Raw genomic sequence first — 18,365 nt, 5'->3', positions numbered from 1 at the left:
GTCCACTGTCACCCACAGCACGCCTGAAGCCAGCAGGGCTGTCCCAAACCCCCTGAGCAGGAGGAGCAGCCTCACAGGAGCCAGGACACCGCACACAGCCCCACAGCCCGGGGCATTTATGACTCCTGCAAGGGCCCAGCAGCTTGTCAGACACAGAGATCATCATCTCCAAAGATTCCAAGCAATCCCCCTGGATCAATAGCTGCTGTGACAGAGCCCTGCATGCTGAATTAAGCAGAGCTGACAAGTGGGTTGTAAGCACACCGTGTTTAACGATCAGATGAGATTGGGCTCCTAACAAGATTACTCCCTCTTTAGCAGGTGTCTGTGTGCTGGGAAGATAATCCTGCATAATCAACCATCACACACACATGTAAAGTCAAGAAGCAACGGCTCATTAATGAAAATTCTATAGACACAGCCAAGCAGCTGCAGCAAATGTGTTTGACCTCCCACATCTCATCTGAACCTTCAGTGGTGCCAGGCCTCCAGCACCTCCTGGCTCCTCTGCCTGTGTGATCCAGAGCCTGGAGGTAAAAAAACAGCATTTAAAGGATCATCCAGAAATCCATATTTGTGGTTTACAAGCCCCCTATAGGTTTAGAGTGGCACAAAACTCATTTTTTCAGGACCTCGTGTGGACCAAAACGCAGCATTTTCCTGAGCTTCTGTGCCTTCACACAAACAATTCAGCTGGCAGACATCCCAAACCGTGCAGGGGAAACACACCCTTGAAAATGCACCTGAAATCACACAGTGCTGGGAGCTGGCTCTGTGATCCACTGGAACATGTCAGGAAAAATTCATCCACAAACACCAGAGGTTTGTGTCCAAAAAGGAGACAGAGGAGTCCTGTAACTTTATTCAAATAAAGAGAGAGGACATGGGACATTTCCTGTGGGGTCTCTCCAATTTTTGGAGGATGCAGCCTCCTTTTTATCCCAATTTCCCTCTCTCTTTCCCCACTGCCTGAGGAACTTGAGAGGCACAGACTTCCCAGAGTGTCTGATACCCAAGATTCCCCTCTAATGTATAAACCTCTCTTAATTTTTAACACTTATGGAATTTATGGCTTTTCCCCATTGTTTCTTTCATCTTTCAATATCCAATTTTATTTACCAGCAGACCCACAGCTTGTTTGTAAAGACAAATCCATCATTCCTCTCAAACCTGGCTCCAATGCTCTCAAGCACTCCCAGGTTTTTCACCTGACAGAGAAGACCAAACCCACTAAAAACCTTTGTCCAGAGCAGTGTCACTGCCTTGCCCTCTGTGCACTATTCCAGGCAGTGCTCACCTCAGTTCCAGAATTTTCCACTGATTACCACGATCTCAGAGAGCACCAAAGCTTCCCAATCCAACAAAACAGGTGAGCATAGAATGGACTTGGCCTGGGGGGAAAAAAACATAGCAGGACAGTTGGAACATTTTCTCATTTTCTCCTCTGTTCTCTCGCTGCTGCTGACTCAAGTCTAATTTAGTGTCAGCATTGCCTTCTCACTCATCTTTCCCCTTTCTCTAAGTGTGTTTAATCTGCTGTAAAATTGTTTTCATGGCTGCAGTGAATGTTATTGTAACTGTTTTACAATGTGCATTATCTGCACTGTGTAAAGGATTTGCCTTCTGTATGCAAATCAATGCCTTGCTGCTGCCACTCCAGGTCTGTGTGCTCACACATCTCACATCCCCAAAGGGCACAGATGCTTTATTTCTTACAGGATTTGTTAAAAAAAAACCACTTGTAACTCAGGTCTACAGAACCAGAGCCTGGTTTTAGGATTGAGCCCGAGCTTGGCCAGTTTAATCAGCAATTATTTGGGCCAGGTTGGATTGCTCTGACCCACAACTGCAGCTGTAAGAGCTGAGCCTTAGGAAAGCCAAACTTGAACAGGCATGGTCATAAATCACTGCTCTGACAGGGCAAAAAAAGAATAAAACTGCACAAAATACACCTGTTCTGTGCAGAGAAAATAATTTGGTTTGGGACAATCTGGTTACCTGCAACATCAGGACATGGAATTTTAAATCCTCCCCAGCTTGAGGAATGTTAACCAGATTTAAATGAGTCAAGGTCAGTCAGTATTTTTAATATTGAAAATCAAGGTAAGAAGGTCAGACACAATTTTCCTAAGCTCCCTAAACAATAATATCAATAAATCAGGCTGACTGCCAGTCCTGGATCTCCTGCATCAAAGCTGGCTCCACTTGTCTCAAATTTTGCTGGATTGTTCAAAGACTCAAGGCAACCTGTCAGAAGATAAATTCAGACTTTTCATAATTCTGTGTAGACAGCCAGGCTGTAAAAACAAGGGGAAAACTTTAGAGTTGCCCTTTTTGATCAATATTTTTCAAACACTGAAAAGCATCTCCGAGTTTTCAAAAGCCAAAGCCTTTTTTAAGAGTTTTAAGTTCAAGAACTCGAAACTGGAAACAGGAGAATTCTCCTAAAAATAAAGCATGGATGCTCACATTCCAGAGGGATTCTCCAGGGTGGAGAGACAAGCAGCTCATCCCCAAGATCAGTTTTGAGGCACCTCCTGTCACCAGCAGCTGACTGGGACATCAGTGGCCTGGTCCCATCAGCTGTCCTCTCCTGGGAAGGGTCTCAGCTTTGAAATCCTCATTTTCCCAGATCTACAATCCATGGCCAGCAGGAATTCCTCAAGGAATGAGGGTGGAGAGACAGGAATTCTTACCCTGCCACGCAGAACAAGTGTCACCCACACAAGGCACGACAGCTCAAAAGGTGATTTTTGGGACAGCCTGGGATGTGGTTTCCCTGCACAAAGGAGACTTTTCCTGTGGATATTCATGGTCAGCACAGAAACTCCTTCACCAACCTGTCCTCAGCACCCACCACACTTCCAACTTGCCAATTTACCACAGAGAGTGGCCACAGCTGCTTGGAGCAGCCCATTCCTCAGCCTGCCAGTGCAGCAGCACACGAATAACCAGGAAAATCCATGCAAAAAAGCAGGAGGAAATCCTCCATCCCCTATTCTCGGTTACTTTATCTCAACCGTGCTGTTATCAGGATCTCAAGCAACATTGCCATGGCAACCACAACGCCTCCAGCTCTGGGGACAGGGTGGCAGCGGGGAGACACTTGTCTCCACTTTGTTAGCTGGGTAATTGGTCCTGCTGAGCAGGGTCAGCTTTAAGAAAGATGACAGCAGGTAGAGTCTGTCTGCTCAGATACCAGGGCCACCTTATCCTTGGAGCAGATCTCTTGGATTTATGAAACACTTAAGGGGTTAGTGAGCTGTGAAAATCCGATTCCCCACCGCTGCAGTGTGCTGACGAGGAACTTCCTCCTGCGCTTCATCAAGTTTTCATTATCTTTCTGTGTTTTTGCAGGGAGGAAGGCTTCAGGGATTTAAAATGCTGCAATTTTCAGGCTGCATGAGCCTCTCAAATTGGTCACCCTCTCTGGCAGCAACCTCTTCAAGAGCAAGAGCAGTCAGCTGGCCTGAAGCTCTCCAGGCAATGCACAGCACAGATCGAGCCTTGCCTCGAGTTCTTGCTTCTTCATCGTGCCCACAAACAAACAAGCCAGATCCAAAGTGTTTCTGGTGCTCTCTATTTCCACATTTGAGTGTTCTCACATGCTGGGGCAGAGAGAACAACCCCAGCCTTGCCCTCACTGTGATCCAAACAGGATCTCCAGATGAGGTCACAGCAGGAGCTGTTCCTCACCTTGAGCTGTTCCTTACCTTGAGCTGTTCCTCACCTTGAGCTGTTCCTCACCTTGAGCTGTTCCTCACCTGGCCCCAAAGCTGTGAGACTTCCACCTTGGGAGTTTTGAGGCACACAGAGTGCAGATATTTTGAAAACATTCATCCATTAACTCTCCCCTTGAGCAGATCAAAGCCAAATCATTCCCTGATTATTTAAAGATCAATTGAGTCTCTATTTCCTCGCAATCAGCTGGGGCACAGCTCTGGTGAAACACCCAGGGCAGAGGAGTCCATCATAGGGAAATGCCAGAATTTGAGCTTTTAGGAAACTATCAGCTCAGGAGGAGATTTTAGGGGAAGCAATTTCTCCCTCTTACACATCAAAAGCCCCCATCTCAGACATCCTGCAGGGATCCAGCACACAATGGGGCCAGAGCAGCACTGCAGGGTTTTTCCCCTGATCCTCCCAAACTTTCCTCCCAGAGCTTCACAGAACCACAGCAAGTGTTTTCCTGGCAGCTTCCCCTCACAGGGGGTTTGCCATGAAGCAGGGGGAATCAATCATCCCTTGGAGGAATTTGTGAAAGTTTGGAGGAAACAGGAAGATTTTCATATTGCCAATAACCTTGACAAAGCACGAGCGACAGAGAGATGTGGTTAGCAATTAAAAATAGCAATTTGCCATTAAAAAAAAAGTGTTATTTTGCTGTAGCTCTTTATTTTAGGCAGAGCAGGACTCCCAGCTCGGGGTTTCATAAAGCACATGGGCTTCCCCTGTAATGGGACTGAATTATATCCCTCTTAACAATAATCTATCACACTGGAGATATGGCTTTATACAGGAAAACATTTTAAACAAAACCAGCGGTACAAATTAACCACTTTTCAACATTTCATATTAATATAATTTAATGCCTGGAGATTTCTGGCTTCTACAGCAACTTATTCTTCAGTTGACCTGCAGGGCTGACATCACAATAAAAATAATTAATATTAGCTGTGCTATAAATACCCACTCATTTCTACTACAGCGTGCATATTATGTATGACAACCATTCCTTTCCCAAACTTTAAAATCCTGTTTTACAGGCCTCTGTTCCAGCATAATATCCTCATAAACCACAATAGCAGTGCAGCATAGAGAGGACTAAATTAAAAATTAATGGGCCTTGCCAGTGCTGAGCTTTCTCAGAGCCAGGAAAAGGCAGAAGGAGAAAAGTCCTCCCTCCGTGTGAGGGTCCTGTAAAAAACCAACAAACCTGCCCTTCCCTGGCCTGGATTTTGCATCCCCTCCCATAGTTATTTGCCCATGGAAAGGAGGAATACCGACTGCACAAGGAGGTCAAGGCTTGGATTGACACAGGTTTTGTTGGATTGATGCCTGGGGAGGCTCCTGGAGCAGGGGCTGGCCAGAGTTAAAGGAATAAAGCAGGGATTTATTAAAAGCCCTTCCAAGGATCACCTTGGGCACTGCAAGAGCCCGGCCCTGGCTCCACCCAGGATGGACTTTGGGTCAGGAGTTTCACCCTCCCTCTCCCATTTTTACTTCCCCAGAGAACTCAGCATGAAACAAGAGGATGTTCTAGCGATGAAGTGGCTTCACCCTCAAACACACTGAAAAAAAAATTGAATAAGAAACACCAGACTGCCCTTAGCCATTAAAATGAAGACGCCAGCTCAAAAAACCTTGAGCAATTCTCTCTATCCCCTAAATTATTGCTGCAATTTCAGTGGAAAAAGTGTCCTTTTCCCTTCTCCCCCTCCACTTCAGTGCACTCACAGCAAGCATCCATTTATTTTTATTTTAGTGGATGTTGCACTTTATATAGAAAGCCTACAAATACAGCAGAGTTTATATCAGACTTCCTGTGAACTGCAAAAGTCTTTGCTGGTGCTTTTTGTTGTTATGGTGCCCCATAAAGCCACACAGCTCACAACAGCTCCAGCAGAGGAAAACCAGCAGACTGAAAGCAGTCTATTGAATCAAAAGAGATTTGTTGCATATCAAGGGAAGTTGGGTATCTGTCAATACTTTTGACATGTAACGACAAAATAAAGTTTCAAGTACTCAAGCAAGGGTTTAACCCTTTTAAGACAGCAGAGAAACTGTTAAATCAACCCACACCAAATTTCCCATCGAGTGTCTCATTTTCCAGGACACAGACCTCTTAAACGGGGTCATCACCCAGAATGAGAATTTTCCCACCCATCCAGGAGTTCTGCAGGCACTCAGCTCTTCCATTAGGCAGGAACCAGCTCAGAGAGGACCCCCAAGATTTCAGCAGAGGCTCCAAGAGGTGCAGAAATCTCCACTTTGCATTGCAAACGTGCCCGTGGCTGCCCACAAGGTGGAAAACGCCATCACCAAGGCAACCCCTGCCAGGGATCTGCTGGTGCCCGAGGATGATGCTCAGGAACATGAGAACATAATTACTCAGAGGCATCCACAGCTTGTGCCCTTTGGAGAAGCTGCTGGAGAGCCGGGGGTTTCCATGGGAACTGCTTCCTCCCAGCTGTTTCACTTCCCAGGGAGGACAAAAAGGCCCTGGGAGAAAACGAGCTGTGTTTTTTTCCTCTTTTCTCACGTGCAGAGGCCAGAGGGGTGGGAAAGCATTTTCACACAGCCAGGGGTTGGTCCTGGAGGAAAGCAGCAGGGCTCTGCTCCCACAACAGCCTGGTTTGCTGCTCTCTGCTTGTTTGTGGGCAGCTATTCCCTTAAAGGATGTTATTGCTTTATCAGCTCGAGAAAAATGCAGTTCTAGAGAGCTCTGGGTCCTTGCAGCAGCTGAATTGCACAGAATGTTGTCCATAAGCTGACATAAAAGCACTGAGCACTTGTCAGCCTGTCAGAGGCACTTGAGACCGAGGATGAATCCTTTCCTGGCTAAAAGCTGGGAGGTTTGAGTGTTTCCCAATCCAGGGAGGAAGTTTAGAGCATAGAAGTCATGTCATCTCCAGTAAATAGCTTTATATCACAGTGATTTATAGCATGGATTGGCACAGAGATCACTGGGGGAGGAGTTTGGGCATCATTTGAGAGGGGAAAAGAAGGGATTTGCCTTTTCACCAGGCTCTCAGCTCCTAAACCAAACCTTACAACTGGACACCTCCAGCCAGCCCTCATCTAAGGCATTTCTTTATTTGTTTTTTTTGCAAAGTACTTTTGTCCAACAGCAGAAACTTGAAACTAAATTATTCTTACAGGCCAGTCCTGACACTGGAATGTCAGTGGCTTTCAAACCACTTCAAACCAAGGAATGCCAGTGGTTTTCCCCCACAGGCTCAGGGGAGCAACATCACCCTGGGTTCCTCAGCTGGCCATAAACACATTAACACATAAACATTACCAGTTCATCTCGGGGTGTTTTATGATCCTGCATGAAGATCAGCACAATTCAGTGCTCAGGTTAATTCATTTTCACGCTTCTGCACCGCTGCCAGCCCTGAACAGGAAAAGATAAACCACTGAAGCAGCTTCAGCTGACCTTTGCTCTTTGGTCTGAGCTCTGACAGGGCTCTCCATCACCCCAAAAACTGAAAGGCTGGAGAGGGATCACCCATTGTGCCCCAAACACACTGAGAATTGATTCATCCCAAATGAAAAATGCCACGAGAGGGGGGTCTCCTCCTGCTGTGCAGGGCAGGGACACCCACAGAGCTTTGGCTGATTTTTCCCTGGGATAATTCCCTGAGTTTCAGACACATCCTGTGTTTACACCCACACCTCTCAGCCAGTGGGGAAGAAACTCCTCAAGGTCCAAGGAGCACATCAGGCAGCTCTGGTGAAAAACCCAAATGCTAAGGAGGGAGCCAGAGCCAGGCCAGGAGCCCTTGTCCAGTCTATTTATAGGAATTCCAGCCGAGCGGAAAGGATGGAGGGCTGGGCTGGCTCTGCTCCCTTCCAGGATGTGCTGTCCTGCTTATTGGACCATGAAATGCTGAGCAGAAGGAAAGGCAGGTTTGTGTGAATAATAATGAAGGTGGAGCATCTGCAGGGTTTTGTTCATGCCTGGAAACTCCTCGAGGCCACTTGACCGAGCTAACAAGGAGAGTGATGAGTGTTTGTTCTTGGGAACGTTCTGGGGGAAGGTGTTTCAGTGTTTTCAGGTGTTTCACTCCCTAGCCCAGTCATTATCCATCAGTTAATTATTTCAGATCTAAAAGTAATAGATTCAAGGCCCCAAATAGAAATTTTAAGTGCTCCAGCACAGCAGAAAACGGAAATCTGCTCAAAATCAGTGAAAACCTCACTGTTTTTTCTGCCTTTTGATGTTGAGATCCTCCAGCAGGGGCCATGTGAAAATCACTGCACAAATGTGAAGCCACACAGAGAAAAGTTCTCCAACCCTTCTGTGACATTCACACATAATTATTGCAGGCTCTGTTCATACAAAGCTGTCTATCCCTTCATGTTACTTCCAGAAAATTGTAATTCTCTTGTAGCCTTAACCACAAATTAATTTCAATTACGGAAGGGCCATGTTAACACAGAGGAATGTAATTTCTGTCTGGTTTCATCTCGTGCAAATCCTTGTAAGAATTTATCTCTCATGAGCTGAGGTCACAGGAAGGGATGTGAACTATCACAGCACATCACAGTTCCACAAAACGAGACAAAAAGGGAGCTGAAAGACAAAGAAGGCACGTAGGGAAGCACACATTGCAGATGATGGGCTGTTTGTACAATGCAATGGAAGGGCAGCAGGAAGGCAGAGCTGCTGGCTCCTGGTCACTTTTAAAGGGATTGTTTTATTCCAGCTGGAGGAGATATTTCCTTTCAGCCTCTCCTCCCACCTCGGTGCCAGCCTGACATCAGAGCCTGTTCAGGATGGGTTCCCATCCAGCGTCCCAGCACCCATCAGTGCTCCAGGAGCAGTGGGGATGTCCAGGATGCAATAATTCAGCTTTGTTAATCTGTGAGGCACCAGCACCTCCAGGATTAAATTTACACCAAGTTCACAGCAATAGGAGCAGCCCCATTTCATCCCACGTGTTCCCTCAACAATATAAATAAAATCATTCCTGCATGGAATTACCTGGGCCATTTTATTCCCCTGAGCCAGCAGTGCCTGGCAGACCTTCCCCATTCCCACCTTGTCCCAAGGATGCTCTGCTGGCTCCCCTCAGAGCATTGATGATTTATGATTTTAGTTCTTATATTTTACAAATCCCGTTCTAAACTCTAAACTAAATTCTAAACTCCATATAAAGTGTAGTTAACTCTTCACATCTTGGTCAGACAAAACAATTCCTCTGGGCCTGGAACCCAGAGACACTTGACAAGCCCCAAAAAGGATAAACCAAAGTGAAGTGGGGAGGAGCAAACTGGGGGGATGTGGCTTCATTACCTGGATCTGTAATTGGGGAATTAACCCCTGATATGCAAATGGACCAAACTTATAATTGTGTGAAAAACTCGTGCCCATTGTCCAGCCTGGGTGCAGCCCCTGGGAGGCTTTGGCTGCCCAGGGTATAACTGTTAAAGACATTTAATAAATGCTCAGTTTATTCTCTAACTCTGTTCTAGGTGCCCACTCACATCAGCCTGATGTGTTCCAGGGCAGGAATTCCTGCAGTCCCAGCTGTTCTCCGGATAAAACCCTCAGGAACACGCTCTGCAATCCTGTTATCTCCCGACCTCTGGTTTCAGCACCGCTGACAGCTCAAGCTGCAACAACAACTCCTTTTCCAGATGGGTTTTTAAGGGCCAAAATCAGATAATTCAGCCCAGAAACACTCCTGCTTTAAATGGCTGTCGTAGTTAACAAAACAAGATGATGAGGCCAAGATCCACAAGTGTTTTGGCAATATTAAAGCACATGAAAACATAAATCCCCTCCCCAAAAACACCCTCAGAGCTGCAGTAAGGCACATTCACTGTTTCCTCTTCCAGCCCCATCAGCATTCAGCTCCCAGGGATAAAAAATTGCTTCTCCTCGGTGGCAAATCCGTGCTGATAATGAACAATTTGGGTGTTCCAGGTGAAATACAAACAAAGGTTCAAACACAAGAGGCCCTGATTAAAGCATGTGGTGTTCAGCCATCCCCACACATCCACAAAAAGCTTTGGATCAGGTTGGGTGGCACCTCCTGCCTCTGCCTGAGCGCCCACTCATTCCCAGGATTGCTCCAGCAGCTTCCAGTTGAGACAAGGCACAGCTCAGGATTGTGGGCAATCAATATATTTTATAAACAGGATCAATGTATTTTATAAGCAGGATCAATATATTTTATAAACAGGACCAATATATTTTATAAACAGAAGAATTGCAATTTTTCCTGGGTGGAAAACCCACTTTATGCTCAGCCAGTGTTTTTCCCCACAGCTGCACCAGCAGCTTTAGGGCAGAGGAATATTTAGAACACTCATTTTCCAGCAGGATCCCACCCAGGATCTCGGTGTTCCTCAGGAATGTGATGGACCTGACACCTCTGGGAGCACTCAGGGCTAAATTCAGCTAAGGAAGCCAATTGCTGCAAAATGCAGCAGAAGTTGGAGCTAAGTCAGGGCTGATGCAAATCATTCCCTAAAGGAGTTTGTTTTTCTCACTAGGCAGGGAAAATTGGCATTTGTAAATTGCCACCCGTGGATTCCTGATTTAAATGAAGCTTGGGAGCACTGGGGGAAAAAGACCAAAAAACCACTTCTTACCCTCTGCACTTAATTCACCATTTCAGGTGACAAGGTGATGAATTCACAGGGTCTCAATGGCAGCACGGGGAATATCAGTCTGGTTCATTTTTTTTATGTTCCCATCAAATAACAAGCAGCAAACTCCTCCATTTCAAGAGAAACTGATGAATCCATCTTCACTCTCTGCCTCTCACTCTACAAGGGATCATTCCTCCCCAAGGAGGTGCTTTCACTGCCAGGCCAACTCTCCCAAGTTTCTCTTTTTCTCAGGAAAAAACAGATGAGTTTATTCAGGTGGTGATTTCCTTCTGCAGCAAAAGGACACTCAGTGCATTTTCGGCTGTATTTCATGTCAAACACTGAATTTCTGTGATTTATATTCCTCCCATCTGCCATAACCCGCCTGACACAGTCGAGGCACCTCCATCAAAAGCCCTGCAAATTATCAGAGCTTGTGAAAACACCAAATCCTGTATCACCAAACCAAGGCAAAGCTCAAACTCTTCAATATTATCAAAGCAGTGCAGAATAAATCAGACACCCAACTGATAAACAAGCACAAACCCAAACTGTGACTATACAATATGAATTTGGCAGGCAAAATTCCAGTTTAGAAGTCTTGGAAACAGCCTGGGATTTCCTGCTGGAGGTAAATTCCTGGGCTTCTCTTCTGGAGAACAGGCTGCAGTCAGGATTTTACAGGCAGGACAAACCCCCAGCTCCCTAAAGGATAAGTTAAAGCCTCTTCCAAGTATCTACAAACAAAGAGGCTTCCTCTTATTCTAAGTCAAAGGAGAAATAAAAGCCAACAATCACTTTAAAGGCCTTTTTTACACCCCTTTCCCATAACTTCAGATTTTCCCCACCTGAGAAGCACTTTGTGACTCACACAATACCAAGCTCTTCATTCTCATTCCTGGCAAGCCCATTTCCCCTCTCTCTCATGTAAATGAACCTCCCCGGAGCTCTCATTATCCATCACGGGGTTTGTGCACCAGAAATGCAGCCCAGGATTAAAATGCTATTCACAGATGAACAAAATTTACTCTGCATTTACTCAAACCTTTTAGGTAGGGACCCACCACGATTATATTTACTTATCAGCTGCCCTGAAGGAGAAAAAGTTTGTCTGTACCTATCATCCTGCCCTTCACAAGACAATTAAAACCTGTCAATAAATGCCACTCTCGTGGGCAACATCCATCTCAGGCAGGCAGTTCCAGCCACAGCTGCTGCCCTGAAATAGGAACAGATTATTCTTTACTGCTGCTGGAGGACTCCAGCCCAAATCTGGTTTCTAAAATCAAGTGCCTGAGTGCTGAGTCTTGAGGGGCTTTTGAAAGGTCAAGGGGAAAAAAAATTACAATTAAAGGATTCCTGTGAAATCTTGTTCAGAGCCCTCTGTGTATTTCCCTTCCCAGAAGGAGCTTCCACAGCTGTGTGAGTCCCAAATATTGAATATTCCCGTGTGCCAGATGATTCTGGGGTACCAAGTGTTTGCCTATGATCCAGCATCTGTATCCTTCTCTCTTAAACCTTAATTGCAGTCTGTAAAGACATTTAGGTATTTGTTATATTTTCAGCCACAAAGGGAGCCAAAAATTACATTCAGCCTGTCTCTCAAGCTCTCCAAAGGCTCAGGACTTATTAAAACTCCATTAAAAGCTCTAAAGGCTGATCAGTGTTCCAGCTCTAAACTGAAAAGCAAGGCCAGGAGCTTATCACACACCCAGGAATGCATTGTTATGCCCAGCCTTTGGAATTTTCCCAGTTTATAACTTGTAAAAACAATGCAGACAGCCTGGAGAGTCTGAGAGAACAGCTCAGGATCTCTGGCTGGATTTACAGGGAGCACTCAGCATTTACAAGGGAGGATGGATGGAGAGGGAAGAGCAGCTCCACCACAGATTCCTGATTTTTCAGGACAGGAGCTCTCTCAGCCTCACCTGCTCTGGAGCAGATCAAGGCCACAGCAGCTGGTACAATGTCTTTAAGTAACCAAAAAAAGGCCAAATTCCAGCAAGGAATATGCCAAATGCAAACCCTTCCATCTCTGAATTGCCATAAATTCTGCTGCATCCTAATACCACTGCAAATTAATCCATTTCAGACAGAAAGCCAGGTAACTTCAGCTTATTTCTGGGGGTCAGAACAGTCAGTTCACATGTGGTTTAATTTCTCTATCAATAGCACAGCACTTATCTAACTGTGACCCTCGGTGCCATTTAATCAGTGTTTCTTGGTTGAAAATACAGTTATTTAATTACCTGCAATAGTCACTGAGCTCTTCAGTCACTCCTTCCTGAGGAGCCAGCACTCTGCCTGCTTTCTCTGAGCAAGGACTAATTAACTACTTCATAAAAACCCTTCTCAACAGCCAGCCACGAGGAGAGTGAGAGGAATGATGGATTTGTCTTTACAAACAAGCTGTGGGTCTGCTGGTGAATAAAACTAGCACTGAGAAATAGAAGAATCAGTGGGATGGATCCCACTGATTGATGAATGAAGATATTTGCCTTTACACACTGTAGGTTTGCTGGTAAATAAAATTGGATATTGAGAGATGAAAAAGACAATGGGGAAACACCATAAATTCCATAAGAATTAAAAATTAAGAGAGGTTTATACATTAGAGGGGAATCTTAGGTATCAGGCACTCTGGGAAGTCTGGACCTCTCAAGTAAGCTTTCAGCTTGGACTAAATAAGCCTCAATTATGGCCTAGATAGAGAACGGGAAGAGTTTCTGTCAGGGCAAAAACTTTGATCCCAGTTTCAGGACTATCTGTCAGATAGAAAATCCACTTCAGAAGCTCCTTCACAAAGAAGCTCTTTGACCCTGTAACTTAAAGAGCCAAAATAAGCCAAGTTGTCTTACAAATATTCCCTCTCAACACCAGTGAAAGCTAAAGCCAGGCTTTGCCAGGCGTGGTAAGATCACAGAACGACAAGAATCAAGTTTTGAATCAGGTTTTGGAACAGCTGCTGTCTCTAAAACCACCTGGAACACTTTTTTCCAGCACTCATCTCCTGATATTTTCCCATTTCAGCCCCTGCCCCACATCCCAGACAGGGTCAGCCACACTTCACTTCCCAGCCTCAACTCCCAAACTGATTATCTTCCAGACAAGGGACTAACTCACTTTAGCCTGATGAAATTTCATCTTGCTGAACTTTCACTTTCTCCTTTCTGCTTTTCTATATTAAATTTTACCTCCAGCAGCTCTGCAAGTGAGGGAATAGGAGAATTATTTATTTTTTTCTCCTTGGTGGTTATGCTCCTTATTTATACCAAGTAAAGAATTTTTATTTTTTCTCCTCAGCTGCACTGAAATAGATAAAAATCACCAACAAGAAACACATCCTGAATTTCACCTCAAGAAACACATCCTGAATTTTATCTGATACAACTAAAAGTGCATTTAGGCAGGTATTTTCTTACCTGGACAATAAGAGCCCACACCACAAACCCAGGTATTTTTAACTTGGCACAGCTTTTATCCCATGTTTGCACCACCCAAATTCCCTCAAACAAAAAGTAGAATCCTTTAACATAAAAATAAACCTTAAGACAAAAATAGATGCTAACAAAAAAGGCTCAAAATGGAAAATTAACATTTGAATTGAGCATGGAGATTTTACTCTGGTTATAAAGGGTGTTATTTGGAGTTTTAAAGGATGGCTGAGAGTGAGGAGTGATGGGATTAAAAACCACATGTGTATTTTTGATTTCTTGAGCTGGAAAGTCTGGGGTGCTTTCACTTGAATTTGGCCCCCAGAAGAAGTAAAAAGAAGGGAGATTGCTTCAATAATTTCCAAGATGTGTGTGGCTGTGTCTGCAGGAAACAGCAGAGGTGCTGCCCCAGACCTGAGCGTGAAACCCTCCCGAGAGGTGGCACCAGGGCAGGGCTGTGTGGGGGGCATTGTGAACACTGTGGGGGCTGAATTTGGTTCTTCAGCTGAAGCCTTTGAGCTTTGTGGTGGTTTCATGGATGTGATTGATGCTGCTGTGGTTGCAGTTAAGTGAGGGGAAGCTTTGTCCCAGACAGGGGAGTTACAATTTTTATCAGTTGCCTTTATCAGCTCTGTGCCTTTATTTTCCCTTTGCTTCCACACAATCCTGGGCACTTCCTCTGACCCAACACTTTCTTCTCTCTGCTACAATAATGAGGGCCTTTTAAAAAATTTCGTTTTATCTTTTGAAGTTCTATTCATTTCCACCAGCTCTTCTTTTCAAAACTGCTCGATGGTTATGTCCCTATTTCTTCTGAGGCAGCTTTCATTTGGTTTGCTAAAAAAAAGGGGAAAGGCACGGTCCAGACTCCTGCATGGCTTTGTTCTTGCAATTACTCTTGTGCTCTGTTAATTGGGAGGTTTTGTGTGCCTGGGCTCCTTCTGTAGAGCATCCCTGGCAGCCCCAGGAAATGTCACCCATCCATTCCCCATCAGAGCTTTAATCTCTTTATTTTCAGACTCAATTTCAATAATGGGAGCAGCTCCAGATGAGGTGAAGCTTCAGGAAAAGGTGAGATTTGACAGCTGGGAGCACAGAGAGCTGTTCTGCCCTCGGGAGCTTTCACTGAGCTCGAAGCAGCTCTTCACGACTGCTCACTCAGTGTTCCTCTGCCTCCAAATCCTCTGGAACACATTGAGATCCCTCTTTGCCCTCTCCCTTCACCACCAGGGCTGTATCTCCCCAATCCCACAACTCTGGGTCTTGTTTTGTCAGCAAATCTTCCTTGGAGTCTCCTTTTTGCCTTTTCTCGGTCCTTTTTATCCATCTTTCCTTTATCCGCAGAAATTCTCTGTCTTCTTTCCATTTGAAACCCAACATCTCAGCTGCTGCTGGATGAGCTCTTGGCTGATGATTTCATTCCATTAACAGCTCCAGTGGAGGAATTCCAGCCTAGTTTTAGTCACCAGCAAACTTAGTCTTGACTTAAAACTGCCAGCTCAGCTTCTCATATTAACTTTGGGGTCTTTGGTTCTGTGGAAGCAAACCCCAACCTTTGTTTATAATAAATGTCCTTTCCACCTGGTAGCACAAGCTTTGGTGCCACTCATGGTTTCACCCATGAAACAGTGGGTTTTTTTGGGTTTTTTTGAGTTGAAAAAGCTGGAATTAAATTCCTCCCCCATTGTGGCAGCACTGACAGGAGCTGCCCCTTTCTCACACCCCTTCCAGGTGTGTGAATCCCAGGCTGCTGCAAATTCACAGTGCTGCTCAATTTATACTTCTAATTTAATTTCCATTTCTGTGTGTTCCCTGCTGCTCCTCATCCCCAGGACCTGTTAACACAGGGGCTGTTTGGTTTTGTGTTCCTTATGAACAAGAACTTTCATCTCAAGACACGACTCAGGGGAAATCCTGCAGCACAAAGCCTGTTAGAGATGTGTAGGTATTTAAAAATCCCTGCCTTTCATCAATATCTGAGACTTTCCAGGCTGCTGAGAATAAATTTCTGACATTAAAATGATTCAGAGGGATCAGGATATTTGTAGGAGTTTTCTTTGCTCTTTTAAAACCAGCAGCATAATTCAGTTTGGTGTTTTGCTCTGCAAAGCTTAACGTGGCCATCAATCATTTATGAACTGCTGTGCATTCTGTGGAGTAACTCAGAGGTAAGAACTGTGGAGAGGGAAAAACAAAGCAAAGCAAATCAGCAGCTCCTGTAATTCCCTGTCAGATTAGGGACTACCTGAGAAGATGTTTGTGTTGCTGCAAGTGCTGTTTGCCCAGATAAAGGCAGACTTTGCTCTCCAGAGAGCTCGCTGTGGTTTTTATGAAGCGAGTGCTACCCTGATTTGGGTGTAAATTATCTGTGTAACCTCTTGTACTCATCCTGACACTTGGGTGGAAGCGAGGGAGTGCTGGCAGGCTCTGACTTGGCATCAATTTAGTCCTAAACTCAGTCAGATTTTAAAATCCAATCCCAGTGTGTTACCCTGGATGTGTTCCTGGAGCCCAGAGCACATATACCTTTATCCAGGGTTATTTTTAGGGTTCTTCCTTATTTTTGTTACCCTCTGAAATTACAATACAATGGTTGAGTGAAAGACAATTTCACAACAACCCATAAAGACGGTGCTGATCCACCATTCCCATTTTCAAATGCTTGCTCACAGCAGCGCTGGTTTGGGAAACACACAAAAAAAGGTGGAGGATGGCACAAATCAGAGGAAAAGCAACAGGCTGGTATTATTTGTCTTGTGGAAACACACAAAAAAAGGAGCTGGGTGGCACAAATCAGGCACAGGAAAAGCAACAGGCTGGGATTTTTTGGCCTGTGACTGAGCAGCTGTTGAATTTTCACAGCACCGTTCATTCCAGGGATGAATTTTTCCCTTGGCCTGGAGACCGAGACGCACAAGCTCGCACGCCGAGCAGCCATCCCTGCTGCAGGGGCTCTCTGGAAGATGTTAAACACCTTTTTCCAGGCCTGGGCTCGGTGTTTAATTGCCCAGTGAGAGCTGGTGCATATGTTCTGTGCTTGCTGGGTTGTGTGAGGCTGGCAGGACTGAGCTGTTTTCTATCAGCTCCTTTCCAGAGCGCTCCTTCTGAGCCCTCCTGGCTGTGCTGTGTGTACAAGAGACACTTGACAGCTGCTTGCAGGAGGTGAGGCTGAAGTTTGGGATAAGGCTTTTATCTGACACAACACTGCTGCCAGTTCCTGGCTCCGTGCCCTTTGAACGCTGCATTTACCTCAGAAGCCTTTTTGTCCCTGTGGAAGCACCTCTTAATTCAATTTAAGTCACAGCACAGTGACCTCACAGGCCTTTCAGCTGTGGCTGTGTCTATGCAGGCACTTTTAACCTCTTCTCAACTCCCAAAAGGGCTTTAATAGCTTAAATTTCATTTTATTTCCAACTGTGACAATCCACCTTGCTGAAAACTTGAGTTTTGCCCCTCCAGGAGCAAAAAACTCTGAGCTGATGAATGTAAAGGAGCTCAGCAGAAGTTTTGGTTGGGGCATAACATTTATAACATCCTGCAGATTATTTTGCAAACTAATGGCCTGCTGCAATCTACTGTGTGATTACAGATGAGGTTTTAGTGGGTTGGGAAGGGAAAAGCAAGCTGGAGAGCTGTAAGATAAATTCATCCATGTAATCACTCACGCTCTAGACAAGAAATCATCTCCAAACTGAGCTCCACAACACATAGGAGTCTATTTTTAAGCCTGACCTGGCATCAAGAGCTGCTTTGCTGAAGGAACAAATGCTGCTGGGCTGCCATCAGCGTTGTCTGGAAATTAGTGTAATTAGGGAGAAACAAAGAATAAAGAGCCTAAGTGCAGCGAGCAGCTCCTTTACTGTCAGCAGCAGGACGTGTGCTCCCCTAACAGCTCTGGAAGCTGCTCTGGCAGGAGGTGATTTGTGCTCCTGCCAGCACCACTCACTTCTGTGGGGATGATTGTAATGGGTGTTTGCAACTGTCCTCCAGAGACACTTCTGTGCAATTATGGGAGCAGCCCCGTTGGATTAAATGAGTCTGTTATGAGCAGTATAATTATTACTGTGGTGCCAGATATTAGAAATCCGATTTTAACTTGTCTGCTGGATGAAATGCCCATGTTGTTGTGTGTGTTTTCCCATTTGTCTTCTGTCCAGCTTCTTAAACTGATGGAGATTTTGTGGCCAAAAGGCCTCTTGTGGCTGTGGTGCTGACCCCTGAGCAGCCCTGGGCAAAGGGGAGGGTGTCCCTGCACTGATTTTGAGTAGAAAAGATTGGGAGTTAAAAGAGGCAGGTTTAATTTTCTATAAAAGTCTGTACTCTCCTGGCAGGCTGCACTCACAGAATAGAAGCAGAGGATGGGATGGGTTGGAAGGACTTAAAAATCTCCTTCCACTGTCCCAGGCTGCTCCAAGCCCTGTCCAGCCTGGCCTTGGACACTTCCAGGGATCCAGGGGCAGCCACAGCTGCTCTGGGCACCCTGTGCCTCACCACCCTCCCAGAGAGGAATTTCTTCCTGATATCTATCCTAAATTTCCCTTCTTTCAGTCTGAAGCCCTTCCTGTCCTGTTTCCAGCTGGAGGAGTGGTGCTGGCAGCTCCC

The 18,365-nt window shown here is 45.4% G+C and overlaps 1 long non-coding RNA gene across 1 annotated transcript; it reads right to left on the bottom strand.

Moving 5' to 3' along the window:
* Window positions 1–374: 374 nt before the first annotated feature.
* On the bottom strand, window positions 375–3,641 carry LOC111939411 (uncharacterized). The gene is made up of 3 exons (XR_015278876.1): window positions 3,512–3,641; window positions 1,298–1,391; window positions 375–527 (listed from the first exon to the last, which is right to left on the bottom strand). It is a non-coding gene; the product is annotated as an uncharacterized LOC111939411 (long non-coding RNA).
* Between the last annotated feature and the right edge of the window lie 14,724 nt (window positions 3,642–18,365).

Source organism: Cyanistes caeruleus, chromosome 23, assembly GCF_971803275.1.
Source record: "Cyanistes caeruleus chromosome 23, bCyaCae1.hap1.1, whole genome shotgun sequence".
Classification (NCBI taxonomy): domain Eukaryota; kingdom Metazoa; phylum Chordata; class Aves; order Passeriformes; family Paridae; genus Cyanistes; species Cyanistes caeruleus.
This window is presented reverse-complemented; position numbering and strand designations above follow the sequence as displayed.